The sequence below is a fragment of the Rattus norvegicus genome, assembly GCF_036323735.1.
Source record: "Rattus norvegicus strain BN/NHsdMcwi chromosome Y unlocalized genomic scaffold, GRCr8 chrY_unlocalized_8, whole genome shotgun sequence".
NCBI lineage: Eukaryota > Metazoa > Chordata > Mammalia > Rodentia > Muridae > Rattus > Rattus norvegicus.
Window position 1 is genome coordinate 34166 of NW_026947411.1, and position 21926 is coordinate 56091.

The 21926-nt window shown below is 38.9% G+C and overlaps 1 long non-coding RNA gene across 3 annotated transcripts in view; it reads left to right on the forward strand.

Annotated features, from left to right (window-relative positions):
- Positions 1-21926, forward strand: part of LOC134484791 (uncharacterized) — an 84689-nt gene that overhangs the window by 14383 nt on the left and 48380 nt on the right. Inside the window, exon 1 of one of the 3 annotated variants that reach the window (XR_010062587.1) lies at positions 20542-20587. The exons of 1 other annotated variant lie outside the window; for it this stretch is intronic. This is a non-coding gene — a long non-coding RNA (uncharacterized LOC134484791). Of the gene's footprint in view, positions 1-20541; positions 20588-21926 lie in introns of those variants that run through there. One more of the 3 variants, XR_010062594.1, reaches the window with a different exon arrangement.

The window sequence follows — 21926 nt, forward strand, 5'->3', positions numbered from 1 at the left end:
CCTCCAAAATTATTTATATACATCAGCCACCAAAACTAGATAAGATTGATAAAGCTAATAAGTGCATTCTTCCAGGAACTGGATAAAGATATTTACTGAGAGACACAGATACAGCATGTCAAATACAGAAGTGAATGCTAGTAGCAAACCAGTGAACTGAAAACAGACCTCTTGTAGGTAAATATTGAAAAAGGTTAGAAGAGCTGAAGGTGATTTCAACCCCATAAGAACAACAATGCCAATAAACCAGAGCCTTCGGATACCAGACCAATAAACAAAGAACGTACATGGACTGATCTATGGCTCCAAATTCATATGTGGCAGAGGATGGCCTTTTTGGGCAAAAATGGTGATGATGCCCTTGGTCCTCCCTAATTTGTCTCCCAGTTCAAGGGAGTGTCAATGGACAGAAAGTCTGGTTATAGAAGTAAGAAAAGGGAACATGTAGGGATCTTAAGGGAATAAACTGGGAAAGGAATTAATATTTTAAATGTAAATATAGAAAACAACCAGTTTAAAAAAAGCAATAAAATTCTTTAAAAAATATGAATGACATAAAAGAAAAGAAATATGCCAAGTAATCACATGTATTTCCTAGGAAATTGAAGTGGTAGTCTGAGTAATACTAGTGGACAGACTGAGATGATCAAGTCTAAACTAGAAGCACTTCTCTCTCCCAAATATCAGTGTCAGACACAAAGTGCTCTATAAATATCCAAAGCATGAGTTTACTTGGAGCTAAGCATACAATACTTGTTTTTCCCTTCTTCCTTAGGACCTTTTCTTCTTGACAAAGTATAAAGGTCATGACTTATCAGGAAAACAAATATGCCCTTCAAACACTTGGCTTTTGGAATAAAGAAATGAATGATATAAACCCACTGTCTTCCAGGAACCATAAGAACAGAAAAGTCCAGAGTGTAGGAAGTTCTTATAGACAATATTTTTATTCACAGGTCATTCCTGTATACTCTATCTAGTTTCCAGTGTTTGCATGCCCAGACATAAGGGTAGGATGATTTATCATCATTCTTTCTTAAGGCCAAAAGTAAGATACTGGACTAAGGACAGGGAGAAAAATGTCTTGAGGACCAGTTAAACATATTCTTCAATAGGTTAATAAAAACAGGAGAGAGTCTATTTGAAATTGTCATTTGTGAATTTTACACTATTGACATATTTGGCCAGAATCCATGATAATTTTCCACTTAAACATTTAGGTGTAGGAGCCACCAAAAGTATATATGTATACATCAGCCAACAAAACTAGGTAAGATTGATGAAGGTAAGAAGTGCTTTCTGCCAGGCACCAGATATAGATATTTACTGAGAGGCACAGATACAGCATGTCAAATACAGAAGTGAATTGTGGTAGTAAACCAGTGCACTGAACACGGACATATTGTTGCTAAATCTTAAAAAAGGATTAGAAGAGTTGAGGGTGCTTTCAACACCATAAGAACAACTATGCCAATGATACAGAGCTTTATTGTACTAGACAAATATAAAAAGAAAGTACATGTACTGACCTATGGCTCCACATGAATAAGTGGCTGAGGATGTCATTTTTGGGCAACATTGAAAAGAGAGGCACTTGTCCTTCCTAGTTTTTCTTCCAATTCAAGGGAATGTCACGAGCCAGAAAGGCTGTTTAGAGAAGAAGGAAGGGGTTGGGGATTTAGCTCAATGGTAGAGCGCTTGCCTAGGAAGCGCAAGGCCCTGGGTTCGGTCCCCAGCTCAGAAAAAAAGAACAAAAAAAAAAAAAAGAAGAAGGAAATGGAATGCGTAGGGAACATATGATCAGGAAACTGGAAATTGAAATAGTATTTTAAATGTTTATATCTACTTAAAAATCTAGTTAAAAGGGATTAATTTTGCTAAAATATAAAAAAAATGAATGATATAAAAGAAAATAAATGTGCAAAGTCATAACAATTATTGGCTCAGAAATTTAAAGTCATAGTCATTGTAATACTAGTGGAAAGACTGAGATGATGAAGTCTCAACTAGAAGAATATTCTCTCCCAATAATCAGTGTCAGACACAAACTGCACTATAGGTGTCCAAAGCACAGAGGAGATGATTAACTTGAGTTAGGGACAGAATATTTGTTTTTCCCTTCTCCTTAGGACCTTTTCTTCTTGACAAAAAGAGTAAAGGTCCTTAGCTCTCATTAAAACAACTGTGCCTTTCACAACACTTGGTTTTTGGAATAAAGAAATGAACGATATAATCCCTCAGGAACCATAAGAACAGGAAAGTCCTGTTGTTTCTGAGAGTCTCCAAGCTCATGATTCCCTTATTTATAAGGCTCAGATTAAGGCTATCTTTTCAGCGATATCACTCAAGCCCTACAAAGGACTCACTGAACTTTCCAAAGGACCACATTTTTCTTCCTTATTTTTTATACCAAGACAGAAGGCCCGCTTCCTTCTCCCCATTTCCAAACACTTCTTCTTCTTTGTTACCACACCACAATTTGCTCTGAATTAGAGAATATTAGTAAAACCTATTGGTGAAGGAATAACTGAGAGGCAGTTGCAGTCACGACAATAGTTGTGACATCACAGAAGCTAGGACGCTCAAGGTTACAAGAGAGTTTTCAGGGAGGTCCTAATGATTATGGCACTGAGAACTGCTGTGGACTACCTGCTGAACACCTTTACTTACATTGACTAGATTCGAATTTTCACTTTCCAAGTATGTCTCCCGTTACACAGTTGAAACCTATACCTAACACATCTCTCTAAAGCTAGAGACTTCTCTCTGCTTCACAAGTGGTTACATGCTCTGAATGGAGAAAATTAGACAGGGTAGAAAAGATTTAGGAACATGGAGTGTAGGAGATAATTCTAGATAATATTTTTTTTTGGTTCTTTTTTTCGGAGCTGGGGATCGAACCCAGGGCCTTGCGCTTCCTAGGTAAGCGCTCTACCACTGAGCTAAATCCTCAGCCCCTCTAGATAATATTTTTATTCCCAGTTTCATTCCGTTGATATAAAGTTCAATTTTCTGTGTTTTCTCTGTTTCCCAAAGGCCAGTATTTTCCCTACAGACCTTTAATTTAATGAATATTGTATTTCAATTCCTTATGGTTAATTCCTTGATAGGGGGTTTTGTAAATTTTCCTCAATGTGTACTCAATAATTCTGTTTTCTAATTCCATTTTCTGCAATGATTTTTGTCACAAAGTGGGCCCAGCTATATAGTGAGTATAACAGCATAAATACTGTAAAACTACTTCAAATGATAAACTCACAAATACTTATTTTAACAAAAAAATTACCAGACATCAGGAAATCAAAAACAACATGGACTATTGTATTTGGTTATCTAATCCCATTTGATATCAGTACTACACTATCTAGCTTCCAGTTTTCCCATAGCCAGAACTGAGGGTTTAGGATGTTTTACCAAGATTCTTTCTTAAAAGCAAATGTAAGATACCAGATGATGGGCAGGAAGAAGAATGGCTTGAGGACCAGTTATACGTCTACTTCAATAGGTTCATAAAAACAGGACGGAATCTATTTGCATTGTCATTCCTTAATTCTACATTCTTCACATAGTTCAGCAAAATCCATGTAAACATTCCACTTGACAAAATAGGTGTAAGAGCCACCAAAATTATATTTGTACTCATCAGCCAACCAAACTAGATAAGATTGATGAAGGTAAGAAGTTCATTCTGCAAGGAACCAGGTATAAATATTTACTGAGAGATACAGATACAGCCTGTCAAATACAAAAGTGAATGCTGGGACATACCAGTTAACTGAAAACAGACCTCTTGTTGGTAAATTTTGAAAAAGGATTCAAAGAGCTGAAGGTGCTTTCAACCCGAGAAGAATAACAATGCCAGTGACCAGCGCTTTCTTATAATAGACAGATTTACAAAGAAAGTACATGGACTAACCTATGGCTCCAAATGCATATGTGGCAGAAAATGGCCTTTTTGGGCAACATTGGAAAGAGAAGCTCTTGTATTCCCTACTTTGTCTCCCAGTTCAAGGGAATGCATTGCGGCAGAAAGGCTGGTTTGAAAAGAAGGAAATGGAACGGGTAGGAACCTTATGGGCAGGAAACTGGGAAAGGAAATAATATTTTAAAAGTAAATATAGAAACATCCAGTTATAAAACAATAAATTTTGGTAAAAAATAAAAAAAAGAATGATATGAAAGAAAGAAAGCTGCCAAGTAAAAAGACATCTTGACACAGAAATCTGAAGTGTTATTCAGAGTAATACTAGTGGAAAGACTGAGATGATGAAGTCTCAACTACAAATACTTCTCTACCCCAGATATCAGTGTGAGAGACAAACTGTACTATAGGTATCCAAAGTGTGGAGGAGTTTATTCAGAACTAGGGATACAATACTTGTTTTTCCCTTCTTCCTTAGGACCTTTTCTTCTTGAAAAAAAGAGTAAGGGTCATGAGTTCTCAGGAAAACAACTGTGCCCTTCACAACACTTGGCTTTTGGTATAAAGAAATTAATGATATAAACTCTCTTATTTCAAGGAACCATAAGAACAGAGAAGTCCAGATAAGAACAGAGACGTGCAAATGCTTCTGAGAGTCTCCCAGCTCCTGATTCCCTTATGTGGAAGACTCAGATCAATGCTATCTCTTCAGCGATATCACTCAAACCCTACAAAGGACTCACTGAACTTTCCAAAGGACCACATATTTCTTCCTTGTTTTTTATACCAGGAAAGAAGATCAGCTTTTTTCTCCCTACTTCTATTCTCTTCATCGTCTTTGTTATCACTCCCAAATGTGCTCTGAAGTAGAGGCCTATTAGTAAACCCTAGAAGTACTGAAAGAATATCTCAGAGGAAGTTGCAGTCACAACAACACTTGTGACATCACAGAAGAATCTAGTGCTCTCCAGGTTAGAAGAGAGTTTTCAGGGAATGCCTAACAATGATGTCACTGAAAACTGTCATGGCCTACCTGATGAACACCTTTCCTTACATTGACCAGATTCAAGTTTGCACTTTATAGGTATGTCTCCTATGACACAGTGGAAACCTTTATATACACCTTCTCTCTAAAGCTAGAGAATTCTCTGTGCTTGACTAGTGGTTACATGCTGTGGGGCTTGGCATGGGTGAAAACGATTTAGGAACATGGAGTGTAGGAGATGTTCCTAGATAATATTTTTATCCCCGGTTCATTCCTGTGACACACAGTTAAATTTTCTAGGTTTTCTCTGTATCACAATGACCAGTATTTTCCCTACAGATGTATAATTGAACGAATATTGTATTTCAATTTCTTATTGTAAATTCCTTGTTAGGTGACTTTATAAATTTTTCTCAGAAATTGATCTCAAAAATTCTGTTTTCAAGTACCATTTTCTGCAATGATATTGTCACATATGGGGCCCTGATATAGAGTAAGTATAATAGTGTAAATTCTGTGTACCTACTTCAAATGTAATCTCCCAAATTCTTATTTTATCAAAAAATTACCAGACATCCGGAGAACAAAGAAAACATTGACTATTGAATTCTGTTTCTTGTCCCATTTGATATCAGTACTACGCTCTCTAGCGTCCAGTGTTCCCATGGCCAGAATTGAGGGTTTAGGATGATTTACCATGATTCTTTCTTCAGGCCAAACGTAAGATACTGGATGATGTGCAGGGAAAAGAATGACCTGAGGACCAGTTAAACGTCTACTTCAGGTTTGGGATTTACCTCAATGGAGAGCGCTTGCCTAGCAAGCGCAAGACCCTCGGTTCCTTCCCCAGCTCTGAATAAAAGAGAAAAAATAAAGTCTACTTCAATAGGTTCATAAAAACAGGGGGAGTCTCTTTGAAATTGTCATTTTTGAATTCTATATTCTTGACCTAGTTGGTCAGAATCCATGTTAACTTTCCAATTAACTTCATAGGTGTAAGAGCCACCAAAAGTATATATGTATACATCAGACCAAAAAAAAAAAAAAAAACTAGATAAGATTGATGAAGGTAGGAAGTGCATTCTGCAAGGAACTGGATATAGATATTTACTGGAGACACAGATACAGCATGTCAAATACAGAAGTGAATGCTAGTAGCAAACCAGTGAACTGAAAACAGACATGTGGTTAAATTAAAAAAAAAAGGATTAGAAGAACTGAACGTGCTTTAAACCACATAAGAACAATGATGCCAATGAACCAGAGATTTTTATAACTAGACCAATAATCACAGAAAGTACATGGAGTAGTCTATGGCTACAAATGCATATGCTGCAGAGGATGGCCTTTTTGGGCAACATTGAAAAGAGAAGCCCTTGTCCCCTCTAATTTGTCTCCCTGTTCAAGGCAATGTCATGTGGCAGAAAGTTTGGTTAGAGAAGAAGGATATGGAACAGGTAGGGATCTTATGCACAGGAAACTGGGAAAGGAAATAATATTTTAAATGTATATATAGAAACATCTAATTAAAAAGCAATAAATTTTGTTTAAATATAAAAAAATGAATGATATAAAAGAAAAGAAAGCTGCAAAGCCATCACAAATATTGACTTAGAAATCTGAAGTGGTAGAGTAGTACTAGTGGAATGACTGAGTTATTGAAGTCCCAACTAGAAGCACTTCTCTCTCCCAAATATCAGTGTCTGACACAAAGTGCATGATAGGTATACAAAGCATGTATGTGTTTACCTTTAGTTAGTGACACAATACTTGTTTTTCCCTTCTTCCTTAGGACCTTTTCTTCTTGTGAAAAAGTGTAAAGGTCATGAGTTCTCAGGAAAACAACCGTGCCCTTCACAACACTTGGCTTTTGGAATAAAGAAATAAATGATATAAACCCTTTGACTTCCAGGAACCATAAGAACAGGGAAGTCTACAAGCTTCTAAGAGCCTCACAGTTCCTTATTCCCTTATATATAAGCTCAGATCAAGGCTATCTCTTCAGCCATCCCACTCAACCCCTACCAAGGGCTCTCTGAGTTTTCCAAAGGACCACATATTTCTTCCTTGTTTTTTTATACCAAGATAGAAGGCCAGCATCCTTCTACCCATTTCCAATCTCTTCATCCTCTTTATTATCACTCCCCAATTTCTCTGAATTACATGTCAAACAGTAACCACTTTCAAAGTATGTCTCCTGTGACACAGTGGAAAACTTTATGTACTCCATCTGTCTAATTCTAGAGATTTCTCTCTGCTTCACTAGTGGTTTCATGTTCTGAATGGAGAAACTTGTTCAGGGGCTTGGCATGGGTAATAAAGATGTAGGAACATGGAGTGTTGGAGATTCTTCTAGAGAATATTTTTATTCTGTATGTCACAGATTTTTTCCTGTGACATACAGTTCAATTTTCTAGGTTTTCTCTGTTTCCCAAAGTCTAGTATTTTCCCTACAGACCTTTTATTGAATGAATATTGTATTTGAATTTCTTATTGTAAATTCCTTGAAAAGCAACTGTAGGCAGCTGCGACGTGCCAGGACTCTAAGTTGGTGCTAGTTTCTGCCTTCCACCCTCCCAATGTTGAGCTCTCCTTTTAGTAAACTATTCCTTATTTGGCTATGCACCTGGCCTGCCAGATTCTGCATTTTGAAAGCCTATCTGCATGACCCATTTGGCTTGCTAGGATTGGCCAGCACTATCTATTTAAGTTTGGTTTGGGGGTTCCCTGTGGTCAGAAAATTGTATCAACGTTCCTGAGTAAAACTCGTCGAAGAAGATCTTCACTATTCGTGTCTTCCATGCTGGTCGAGGGTGGACACGGCAAGTGGTGACCCGTAAAGGGACCTCCTGATATCAGAACTTCTTGCAGTCGGGGCATCGCTGGAAATTTCCCAAGGTAAGGTGGGACCATAAGGACCGTGGGAAATAAGTGGTTTTAAATTCTCAGGGTAGTTAAAAAGTAAGTTCTCGGTAGAAACAAACTGAAATTAGGAAGACGCTTGGTAAATTTAGTCACAGCAGCCTAGAAAGTTTTGATCCTGAGGACCTCACAGTCTCATCCAATTTTTCTGGCTCTTCAAGAGCTGTTTGAGCATAAGAAACTAAAAATAAAAAGGAGCACCATAGAGAGATTTTTGTGTGAATGCCATGTCTTTGCTCCCTGGTTCTCAGACTCTGGTAACCTTACTGTGGCAAGTTGGGAAAAAATAGGGAAAGACCTTGATTTTGCATTGGAACAGGGGACTCTAAGACCTGGGGTCCATCCAGTGTGGCATTTACTGCATAGTTGTCCTGAGGATCAAAAATGTTGTCAGGCAACTATAGAGAAGGGGAAAGCTGCCCATGAAATGCTTCAAGAGGAAAGAACAGAAAACCAGGGAAGTACAAAGGAGACAGACTCAGAAAAGACAGATATAGAGGAAGAAACAGACGAAACAGATTAAGAAGAAGAAAAGGAAAAAGTCTAAAATGGTGGACGAACTCCGTAGGAGGGTCCCCTCAGCTCCTCCTCCCTGCAAAGTTGTAGAGGGAGAAAATAAAGTTTCAGGTGCAGGGGGTCCTCCTGTGGTTAACAACGGCACTGTACATGTGCAGGGTTTTCACCCGGCATCAATTGGCTAGTAATATGCTAATGAGGGAGCAGCACAATGCTAATGAGGTAATTCATGCTCCACCAATCCCTGAAGGACAATTAGCATAGCCTCTGCTGCTGTCTATATAAGGTGAGCACTCTTGCTGCTTGAGGTCCCACTGTCCCTGTTCAAGAGAGCTGTACAATAAAGGCTTGTTCGCAGAGGAATCCTGTTGCCACGGCTTCTTCTTGCGAGACATTGGGCATGCAACAAACAGGTAGTCCATTCTGCCCAGAAGTGTGGGAGCCAGTCCGCACAGAAGTGAATCTGGCCTATCCTGTTTATGTGGATGCTAATCAACAAAGGTATCATGAGCCTTTAGACTTTAAGGTGATCAAGTCCCTGAAGGAATCAGTAACACTTATGGCATTATGGCCTCATTTACCATAGCTTAGGTTGAGGTCTGACACAGATTTTGCATGACTCCTAGTGATTGGATTAAACTTACTAGGGCCTGTCTTAGACTGGGACAGTATTTGTATTGGAGAACTTGTCTTATTGAGTTTCCCAATGAACACGCTGACTCTAACTTGGCAGCAGGGCGAGGGGCAGCCAGTCTGTCTGGGATAGAGATATGCTGCTGGGTCAGGGACGCTTTGCCAATGCTCAGACAGGGTATCCAGGACAGGTTTACCAGCAGATTAAGAAGTTGCAACAAAGGCATGGAAATCCTTACCTAATAAGGGAGAAGTGAGTGGAAACCTAATCAAGATCCTTCAACGACCTATGGAGCCATTCTCTGACTTTGTAGCCTGATTAGTGGAAGCAGCGGGGAGAGTCTTTGGCGACCCCGATACGGCTATGGCGTTGATTAAACAGTTGGCCTATGAACAGTGCACAAAGGAATGTCGAGCTGCTATCATTCCTTACAAGAATAAGGGACTTGAAGCTTGGATGAAGGTCTGTAGAGAAATAGGGGGACCTTTGTCTAATGCTGGACTTGTGGATGCTGTTATGCAGAAGACGCAGAGAAAAGGAGGAAGTTCAGGAGTGTGTGTTAAGTGTGATCAACAGGTGCACCTAAAAAGGCAATGTTGAGAAAGGAGAAGTCTATTCAGTACAGGAATTGGCCAACGCCCAAGGCAACAAGTTCTGTGCCACAAGTCCAAAAAGGGGAACCATTGGGCTCATGAGTGCCACTCGGTAAAAGACATCAATGGGCAGCCTCTTAGCTCGGGTTTTGGTGGAGCAGGTCCAAAAAATGGACAGCCGGTTCCAGGACACCAGGACCTACAAATATATGGGCCAGTGGAGAATCAGGACGTATAACAGAGACACGAGATATGGCCGTCCCTTCGCCATCCGAGAGGACAAGGTGAGCCACTAAGTGCTCCACAGGACTGGACCTCTGCTCCACCAGCAGACCTGTACTAACGCCTTGAATGGGGGTCTAGTTGATAGAATCTGATTTTAAAGGACCCCTTGAACCTGGGCCAGTAGGGTTACTTATAGGGAGATCATCTACATATTTAAAAGGACTACATGTCCATCCAGGAGTTATTTACCCAGATTAAACTGGGGTAGTCAAGATCATGGTAGAATCACTGAAAGGTATTGGTACCATTTCCCCTGGGGACAGAATACCCCAAATATTACTTTTGCCTAGACTTCATGAAAGATTTGTAGCCCACTCTAGAGGGAGAGGAGAGAATGGTTTCCGTTCCACAGTCCCCGACCTTACATTTTTAGCCTTGGGTTTAAACCAACGCCCAGTAATGGAGCTAAGGGTAGATGGTAAAAGGATCCTAGGAGTGTTGGATAAAGGGGCCGATAGAAGTATAATAGCTAAGAAAGATTGGCCCTCTGGAAGACCAGTACAGGCCTCATCTCAAACATTACAAGGTCTCCATTAGACAAAAGCTCCTGATATGAGGGCAAGACAACTGAGTTGGAGAGATCAGGAAGGGCATTCAGGAGTTATGCAACCCTATGGGTTGGATTTGCCCATTTCCCTTTGGGGGAGATATTTGCTGAAAGATATGGGTTTCAAATTGACCACTGAGTATTCTGAAACTTCACTAAAGATTATGAAACATATTGGCTATTTTCCTGGTATTGGAATAGGGAAACACCTGCAGGGTACGACTAACCCTATAACTGCCCAACAGAGGGAAAGGAATCAGGTCCTGGGTTTTTCCATGGGGCCACTGAAGAAGGGTTCCCATTACCTGGAAAACAGAGGAGCCGGTTTGGGTTCCTCAGTGGCTGCTTTCTTCTGAGAAGTTTGCTACAACTAAAGCTGGGTGCCAAGCTTATAAAACCATCAGTATTACCTTGGAATACCCCAATTTTTGTGTTTAAAAAGAAGTCAGGGAAATGGAGACTGTTGCATGATTTACGAGTTATTAATGAACAGATGCAAATCATGGGCCCCAGTGCAACTCGGGCTTCCTCTTTTATCCTCTCTGCCAGACTGTTGGCCTGTTGTAGTGATTGATATAAAAGATTGCTTTTTCTCCATACCTCTTTGTCCAAGAGATAGTGAAAGATTTGCTTTTACTGTTCCATCATGCAATCATGAAGAACTTGATCAACGACTACAATGGGTAGTTTTACCACAGGGTATGGCCAATAGCCCTTCTGTGTGTCAACTTTTTGTGGGCAATGCCATTGCCCCAATAAGACAGAAGTTTCCTGCACCCAATTTTACAGATGATATACTTTTAAGTGCAAAGTATGAAGAGATTTTAGATTTAGTATATGGAAATTTAGTTAAATTGCTAGAAGGTAGGGGATTTGATTACTGCCCCAGAAAAGGCACAAAAGGGCAATTTTGTAAATTATTTAAGAACAAAACTAAGTCCTTATACCTTTATCCCCCAGAAGGTTGAATTGAGGTAAGATAATCTTAAGACTCTTAATGATTTTGAAAAATTACTAGGAGATATTAATTGGGTCAGATGTCATTTAAAATTACCAAATTATGAATTAAAACCATTGTATAATATTTAGTTGTGGATTCGGCCTTGTAATCTCCAAGACAATTGACTGATGAAGCAAAGGAAGCTTTAGAGAAGGTTGAAAAAGGATTACAAGGCACAATTTTACATCGATGGAAGGAGGGTGCTATGCAGTCTAGCCACCCACAGGCAGCACACAGTATTGTTGTGGCAAGATGGTCCTCTGCTTTGGGTTTATCCCAAGGCTTCTCCAGCTAGATCAGTAGAGTATTACCATACAGCAGTTGCATGATTAGCCCTGAATGCGATCCAACAGTGCGTACAATAATTTGTTGTTTCCCCAACCTCAATCATCGTGCCCTATACAGGTCAGCAGATGAAGATCTTGTGTGGCACTGTGGATGATTGGGCTATATCATGCTGTGGATTCCATGGAGAGATAGATAATCATTATCCAAAACACTCTTTGCTATCCTTCTTTAAAGAACATCCCGTGATCTTTCAGTGTTCCTATATAGGGGGCGCCAAACATTTTTACAGATGGATCCAAAAATGGCTGTGGAGCTTATGTGATTAACCATCAAGAGACAATTTTGTGCCAATATCAACCCGGCTCTCCACAAATAATTGAATTCAAGATTGTGCAGGAAGTGTACAAAATTGTTCCTTTGCTTTAATTTGCTCTCTGATTCGTCATATATATTAATGCAGTTAAGATATTAGAAGTGGCTGGCCCTATTAAAATTAGCAGCACGGTATGCCAGCTGCTGAGAGAACTTCAGGAATTGATCTGAGAAAGAGGTCACAAGTTTTTTGTCCAAAATATTAGAGCACATAAAGGTTTGCCTGCTCCTCTCAGTGAGTGAAATGATCTTGTGGATAGATGTACCCGAATGGAGTTCATATTCCTAAGCTCATCATTGGATGAAGCCCAACAGTTTCATAAACAATTTAATGTGCTTACTAAGACCTTAGAGCAGAAGTTTCACTTGTCTTGAGCAGATGCTTGACAGATAGTTTTAGGATGTCAACAGTGTATCACTTTTCACCATCCCCATAGTGTAGGGGTTAATCCTAGAGGACTTTTGCCCCTAAAGGTTTGGTAAATGGATGTAACTCACATATCTGGATTTGGGAGCCTAAAATACATTCATGTTTCTGTGGATACTTGTTGAGGTGTCATTCATGCTACCCCTACGAGTGGAGAAAATGCACCCAATGTTGTTGGACACTGCCTCTAAGCCTGGGCTGCTTGGGGAAACCCTCAACACTTAAAAACTGATCGTGGCCCAGCATAAACTGCCAAATCTTTCAAATCCTTTTATAAACAGATGAATGTGCCATGACCTGCCTTATAATCCCCAACATCAATGTGTTGTTGAGCAAGCACATCGTACCTTGAAGGAATGCATAATTAAACAAAAAAGGGGAATAGGCCATGGTAGAAGCCCCAAGGAACAGATATCCTTAGCCCCTTTTATTCTTAATTTTTTTTTTTAATTTTGAATGATGATGGCCTTTCTGCTGCTGACAGACATCAGTGTCGGGCGGGCACATTGAAAGTTATGTGAAAGGGAAAGATGTGATCACTGGCTTATAGCATGGACCAGATCCCATGTTGGCATGTGCAAGAGGGTCTGTTTGTGTGTTTCCTCCGGATCTGCAAGATCCTTTGTAGGTCCCTGAAAGATTGACCAGGAGATGCTACAAGAATGATGATCCTGCTGTTGCTGACACTCCTCGGTGTGACCCAAATGCTGGTTCAAACAGAGCCCTGGTGGGGGATACTACCGGAGTTCCCAAGACTCATGCCGATACGTCATGACTTTTAAGCCCACTCCTCTAATTTGGGTAAACAGTTGTCACGTTATCTTCAAGGCAATTGGGCAGGAGAATTCGACTCCTAAATGGATCAGCTACATGTAGCCATCCTGAAGATGAACTCCACACATGCAGATGCTAGACTGGCTACAAGATTGTCATCTTGGATTGCTAATGCTATGAATCATCTGAGGGTATGGGTGGGTATGGAAACCCTAGCTGGACTCTTGCTGCTGGTCTCCCTAGTGTGCCTGTGGTGTCTATTTTAGAATGAGGTTTGTTCAGAGGTGGCACACAGTTTGCAGCCATTGAAGCAGGACAGTCCCCTCAAGCCTGTCTTAGGGTCATTCAGAGACCTTGTTGTACCTCACGCCTGAGTATGTGTGAGTGACTGTGCACAGTGATGGGCAACCTAACTTCTATCTATGGCAGGGAAACTTGTGGGAGACGAGTTGTCCTAAGACTGGTTTAATGAAGAGATGATCCTAAGACACGTGGTTGGGGTGGGTCACCATGCTCAGTGGTGCCTTTGCCTGCTCGGTTAATTAAATAAAAGGGGGAACTATAGGCAGCGGTGTTTGGTCCACCTCAAACATGGCACTGGTTTCTACCTTCCACCCTCCCAATGGTGCGCTCTCCTTGTAGTAAGCAGGTCCTTATTTGTCTATGCCTGCCTGGTTTGCTAGCTTCTGCATAGTGACAGCCTACCTGCATGGCCCACGTTGCTTGCTGGGACTGGCCAGCACTAGCTATTTAAGTGTGCTCCGGGGATTCCCTGGTGTCTGAAAATTGTATCAAGGTTCCTGAGTAAAACTGCTTGAAGAAGATCTTCATTGGTCATGTCTTCCTTGTTAGTCGAGGTTGGGCATGATAAGGGAATTTGTAAATATTCCTCCATGTGTACTCAAAAATATTGTTTTCAAATTCCATTCTCTGCAATGATTTTGGTCACAAAGGGGACCCAGGTAATGAGTGAGTATAACATTGTAAATATGGTCTACCTATTTCAAATGATGAATTCCCAAATACTTATTTTATAAAAAAATTACCAGACATCAGGAAAGCAAAGGACAACATGGACTAATGAATTTGGCTTCTTGTCCCATTTGATATCAGTACTACACTATTGAGCTTCCAGAATTCCTATGGCCAGACTTGAGGTTTTAGGATGTTTTAACATGATTCTATCTTAAGGCAAAACATAAGATACCAGATGATGGGCAGGGAGAAGAATGGCTTGAGGAACAGTTAAACATTTACTTAAATAGGTTTATAAAAACAGGAAGGAATATTTTTGAAATGGTCATTTGTGAATTCTATGTTCTTGACATAGGTGAGCAGAATCCATGTTAACATTCCACTTAAACACTTAGGTGTTGGAGCCATCAAAAATATATATGTACACATCAGTCAAAAAAAACTAGATATGATTGACGAAAGTAAGAAGTGCATTCTTCCAGGAACCAGATATAAATATTTCTTGAGACACAGATATAGCATGTCAAATACATAAGTGAATGCTAGTAGTAAACCAGTGAACTGAATATGGACCTCTTTTTGGTAAATTTTGAATAAAGATAGAGGAGCTGAGGGTGTTTTCAAACCCATACTAACAACAATGCCAATGACCAGAGCTTTCTCGTACTAGCCCAACATACAAAAAAAGTATAAGAACTGACCTATGGCTCCAAATGCATATGTGGCTGAGGATGGCCTTTTTGGGCAACATTGGAAAGAGAGGCCTTGTCCTCCACAGTGTGTCTCCCAGTTCAAAGGAATTTCATGCGACAGAAAGGTTGGTTAGAGAAGAAGGTAATGGAATGGGTAGGGATCTTATGGACAGGAAATTGAGAAAGGAAAAATTTTAAATGTATATGTAGAAACATCTACTTAAAGAAGAAAAAATTGCTAAAATATAAAAAAATGAATGATATAAAAGAAAAGAAAGCTGCCAAGCAATCTCACATATTGACTCAGAAATCTGAAGTGATAGAGTAATACTAGTGGAAAGTCTGAGATGATGAAGTTTCAACTAGAAGCACTTGTTTCTCCCAAATATCAGTGTCAGACACAAACTGCACTATAGATATCCAAAGCATGGAGGAGTTTACTCGGAGCTAGGGACACAATAGTTGTTTTTTACTTCTTCCTTAGGACTTTTTCTTCTTGACAAAAAGAGTAAAGGTCATGACCTCTCAGGAAAACAACTGTGTCCTTCACAACACTTGGCTTTTGGAAGTAAGAAATGAATGATATGAATTCTCCAGGAACCATAAGAACAGGGAAGTCCAGATGCTTCTGAGAGTCTCCCAACTTCTGATTCCCTTATGTGGTAGGTTCAGATCAAGGCTATCCCTTCATCGATAGCACTCAACCCCTACCTATAAATGTCTCACTGAGCTTTCCATAGGACCATATATTTATTCCTTGTTTTTTATACCAAGACAGAGGGCCAGCTTCTTTCTCCCTAATTCTGATCTCTTCATCCTCTTTGTTATCACTCCCCAATTTGCTCTGAGTTAGAGGCCAATTAGTAAACCCTAGAGTTACTAAAGGAATATCTAAGAGGCAGTTGCAGTCAGGACAACACTTGTGACATCATAGAAGAAGATAATGTTCTACAGGTTAGAAGAGAGTTTTCAGGGAGGCCTAATGATGATGTCACTGAGAACTGCCATGGCCTACCTGCTGAAGACCCTTCCTTATACTGACCAGATTCGAGTTTGCACTTTCCAGGTATGTTTCCTCTGACACAGTGGAACCTTTATGTACTCCATCTCTCTAAAGGTAGAGATTTCTCTCTGCTTCACTAGTGGTTACATGTTCTGAATGCAGAAAGTTATTAAGGGGCATGGCATGGGTAAAAAAGATTTAGGAAAATGGAGTGTAGGAGATTCTTCTAGATAATATTTTTATTCTATATGTCACAGGTTCATTCTTGTGACATACAGTTCAATATTCGAGGGTTTCTCCGTTTCTCAAAGGTCAGTATTTACCTACAGACCTTGAATAGAATGAATATTGTATTTCAATTTCTTACTGTATATTGCTTTATAAGGGACTTTGTAAATATTCTTCAATGTGTACTCAAAAATTTTGTTGGCCAATTCCATTTTCTTCAATGAATTTGGTCACAAGTGACTCCAGCTATACAGTGATTATAAAAGTGTAAATACTGTAAACCTACTACAAATGATAAACTCCCAAATCCTTATTTTATCAAAAAATTTCCAGACATCAGGAAAGCAAAGCACATCTTTCACTGTTGAATTCAGTTCTCTAGTCCCATTTGATATCAGTACTAGATTACATAGCTTCCAGTTTTTCCATGGGCAGGCTTGAGGGTTTAGGATGTTTCACCACAATTCTTTCTTCAGGCCAATCCTAAGATATTGGATGATGTGAAGGGAGAAACATGGCTTGAGGAACAGTAAATTATCTACTACAATAGGTAAACACAAAGAGGACTATTTGAAACTGTCATTTGTGAATTCTAGATTCTTGACAAAGTTGGGAAGAACCCATGTTAACTTTCCCCTTAACCACATAGGTGTAGGAGCCACCAAAATCATTATATATATATATATATATATATATATATATATATATATATATATATATATATATATATATATATATACACATCAGCCAACCTAACTAGATAAGATAGGTGAAGGTAAGAATTGCATTCTGCCAGGAATCGGAAAAAGATATTTCCTGAGAGACAATGATACAGCATGTGAAATACAGAAGTGAATGCTAGTAAATACCAGTGAACAAAAAACGGACCTGTTATTGGTAAACTTAAAAAAGGATTAGAAGAGCTTAAGGTACTTTCAACCCCATAAGAACAACAATGTGAATGAACCAGGGCTTTTCTTACTGTACGAAAACACAAAGAAAGTACATGGACTGAGGAATGGCTCCAAATTCATATGTGGTAATGGATGTAATTTTTGATCAACATTGGAAAGGGAAGCCCTTGTCCTCCCTTGTACATCTTTCAATTGAAGGGAATGTCACGCGGGAGAAAGGCTGGTTAGAGAAAAAGGAAATGGGAATGTGTAGGGATCTTATGCTCAGGAAACTCGGAAAGGAAATAATAATTGAAATTTAAATATAGAAACATCCAGTTAAAAAAACAATAAAATTTTCTAAAAAATAAAATAGAAAGATATAAAAGAAAGTAAAATCTGTCAAGTAATCACTCATATTGACTCGTAAATCTGAAGTGGCAGAGTAATACTAGTGGAAAGACTGAGATGATGAAGTCACAACTAGAAGCACTTCTGTCACGTTAATATTAGTGTCAGACAAAAAAATCACTATAGGTATCCAAAGCATGTTGTTTACTCTGAGATAGCAACACAATATTTGTACTTCCCCTCTTCGTTAGTACCTTTCTTCTTGACAAAAACAGTAAAGGTCATGAGCTCAGGAAAACAATTGTGCTCTTCAAAATACTTGGGTTTTGTAATAAAGAAATGAATGATATAAACTATTTGAATTTTAGGAACCATAAGAACAGGGAAGTTCAGATGCTTCTAAGAGACTTGCAGCTCATGATTCCCATATGTGGAAGGCTCAGAAAAAGGCTATCTCTTTAGCGATCCCACACAAATCCTACCTTGGACTCACTGAGCTTTCCAAGGACCACATATGCCTTTCTTTTTTTTTTTTTGAAACAAGACAGAAAGCCAGCTTAATCCCCTTCTCATATCTCTTCATCTTCTTTTTTCTCACTCCCAAATGACTGTTTACTCTGAATTAGAGACCAATTAGTAAACCCTAGAGGTAATGAAGGAACATTTGAAGATCAGTTGCAGTCACAGCAATACTTGTGACATCACAGAAGAAGCTTTGGCTCTCAAGGATACCAGAGATTTTTCATGAATGAACTAATGATGATGTCTCTAAGACTTGCCATGGCCTATCTGCTAAAGAGCTTTCCTTACATTGACTAGATTTGAGAGTGCCCTTTCCAGGTATGCCTTCTGTGACACAGTGGAAATGTTTACATACTCCATCTCTCTAAAGCTAGTGACTTGTCTTTGCTTCATTAGTGGTTACATGCTCTGAATGGACAAAGTTATTCAGGGTCTTGGCATGAGTCGATGAGATTTAGGGACAGGAGTGTAGAAGATTCTTCTAGATAATATTTTCATTCTCAGGTTCATTCCTGTGACACAGTTCAATTTTCTTCGTTTTCTATTTTCCCAAAGGCCAGTTATTCCCTACAGACCTTTAATTGAATGCATGTGTATTTCAATTTTTATTGTATATTCCTTGATAGGTGACTTTATACATATTCCTGAATGTGTACTGAAAATTCTCTTTTCCACTTCTATTTTCTTCAATGAATTTCGCAACAAAGGCGCCCAGCTCTAGAGTGATTATAACACTGTAAATTGGGTGTACCTACTTCAAGTGGTAAACACCAAATTACTATTTCATCCTAACATTTCCACATATAAGTAAAGCATAGGACCACATGTAGTATAGAATTTGGTTCTCAGGTCCCTTTTGATCTCGGTTGTTCTGTTCCAGTGTCTCAGGGCTAGATTTGAGGTTTTTGGATGTTTTACCATGATTCTTTCTTGAGGCGAAACATAAGATAGAGAAAGATAGGAAGTGATAAGAATGGCTTCAGGACCAGGGAGACCTCATCTTCAATAGTTTCATAAGAACAGGAGGGAATCTATTTGCCAATGCAATTTGTGGATTCTACATTCTTGACCTAGTTGCACTGAATCCATGTTAACATTCCCCCTAACTTCATAACTGTTGGAGCCACCAAAAGTATATTCATATATATCATTATATATATATATATACATATATATCATTATATATATATATCATACATATATCACACACACACACATATATATATATATATTTACATATATATATATATATATATACATATATATATATATATATATATATATATATATATATATATATATATATATATCAGCCACCAAAACTAGATAAGATTTATGAAGCTAAGAAGTGCATTCTACCTGGAACTGGATATAGATATTTCCTGAGAGGCACAGTTAGAGCATGTCTAATACAGAACTGAATGTTAGTGGCAAACCAGTGAACTGAAAACGGACATCATGTTGGTAGATTTTGAGACAGTATTACAGTTGTTGAAGGTGCTGTTAACTACAAAAGAACACCATTCTCAATGACCCAGAGCTTTCTGGTACTAAACCAATATTCAAAGAATGAACATAGACAGAAATATGGCTCCAAATGCATATGTGGCAGAGGATTGCTTTGTTGGCACCAATGGAAGGAGAAGCCCTTGGTCCTACCTTGGTTTGTCTCCCAGTTTAAAGGAATGTCAAGGGGCAGAATTATGGTTAGAGAAGAAGGGATTGTGAACAGGTTGTGATCTTATGGGCAAGAAACTGAGAAAGGAAATAATATTTTAAACGTAAATATAGACTATTCCAGTTTAAAAACACTTAAATTGATAAAAAATTAAAAAAAAGAAAGAAATAAAAGTAAAGAAAACTTCCAACTAATCACAGTTATTTACTCAGAAATCTAAATTGGTATTCAGAGTAATACTTGTGGTAAGAAAAAGATGATGAAGTCTCAACTAGAAGCACTTCTTTCTCCGAGATATCCGTGTCAGACACAAAATGCACTATAGGTATCCAAAGCTTGGAGGAGTTTACTCTGACCTGAGGACCCAATACTTGTCTTTACCTCCTTCCTTAGGACTTTTTCTCCTGGGCAAAAAGAAAAAAGGCCATAGATCTCAGAAAAACAACTGTGCCCTCTCAAAATCTTGGCTTTGTAATTAGGAAATGAATGATATAAAACCTTTGACATCCAGGAACCATAAGAACAGGGAAGTCCAGATGCTTCTGTGAAGCTTCCAGCTCTTGATTTCCATATGTGTAAGTCTCAGATCAAGTCTAACTCTTCAGCGATACCACTCCAACCCTTCCCAGGGCTCTCTGAACTTTTCAAAGTACCACTTATTTTTCATTTTTTTTTCATACAAAGACAGGTCAGCTTCTTTCTCCTCATCTCTGATCTCTTTATCCTTTTTGTTCTCACTCCCAAATGGCTGTTTACTCTGAATTAGTGGCCAATTAGCAAACCGGAGAGTTACTGAGGGAATATGTGAGAGGCAGTTCCTGTCAGGACAATAATTGTTACATCACAGAAGAAGCTAGGGCTCTCCTAGTTACAACAAATTTGTCATGGAGGTCCTATTTATGATGTCACTGATATCTGCCATCTCCTACCTGCTAAACAGCTTTCCTTACATTTACCAGATTCGAAGGTGTCCTTTCCAGGTATGTCTCCTGTGACACACTGGAAACCTTTATGTACTCAATCTCTCTTAAGGTAGAGACTTATCTCTGCTTCACTAGTGGTCACATGCTCTGAATGGAGAAAGTTAGCCAGAGGCATGGCTTGGGTCTCTAAGATCTAGGAATATGGAGTGCAGGAGATTCTACTGGATAATAGTTTTATTCCCAGTTCCATTCCTCTGGCCTATAGTTCAATTTCCTCAGATATCTCTCTTTTCTAAAGGCCAATATTTTCCCAACAGACTTTTAATTGAGTGAATATTTTATTACATTTTATTATTGTACATTCCTTGATAGTGGACTTTATATATATTGCTGAATGTGTACTCCAATGTTCTATTATCCTATTCCATTTATTTGCTCTGATTTTGGAAAAAAGGGGGCCCAGTTCTACAGTGAATATAATAGTGTAAATATTCTGTATCTACTTAAATGATAAACTCCTAAATCCTTATTTTATCCAAAAATTACCTGACATTAGTAAAGGAAAGGACGACATAGACTATATAATGTGGTTCTGCAGTGGCATTAGATAGCAGTTCTCTAATATCTACCTTCCAGTGTTTCGATGGCCAGATTTGAGGGTTTTGGATGTTTTACCATGATTATTTATTCAGTCCAAACATAAAGTTCATGACATGGGCTGGGAGAGGAGTGGCTTGAAGTCCAGTGAATCTTCTACTTCAGTAGGTTCATAAGAATAGGAAGGAGTCTATATGGCTTTGTCATTTGTGGATTCTAAAATCTTAACCTAGTAGTGCAGAATCCATGTTAAAAATCCACCAAACACCATAGCTGTACAAGGGACCAAATATATCCTCGTCATTCTGATTGGTGTGCTGTGGAAACTCAGGATTTTTTTTCTTTATTTCCATTTACCTGATGGCAAAGGATGTTGATATTCCTCATTTGAGAATTCATTGTTTAGCTCTACAGACACAGAAACACACACACACACACACGCACACACACACACACACACACACACACACACACACACACACACACACATTCAGCAACCAGATGTAGATAAGAGTGATGAAGCTAAGGAGTCTATGCTGCCAGTGAACTGAAAATTGACATCTTGTTGGTAGGGTTTGAAAAAGGATTAAAAGAGCTAAAGGTGCTTTCAACACCATAAGAACAACAATGCAAATGCAACAGAGATTTCTGGTAATAAACCAATATTCAAAGACTGTACATGGAAAGAACTATGGCTCCAACTGCATATGTAGCAAAGGATGGCCTTGGGGTCACCAATGGAAGGAGAAGTCATTGGGTTTGACTCCAAGTTCAAGGCAATGTCAGGGGGCAGTAAGGT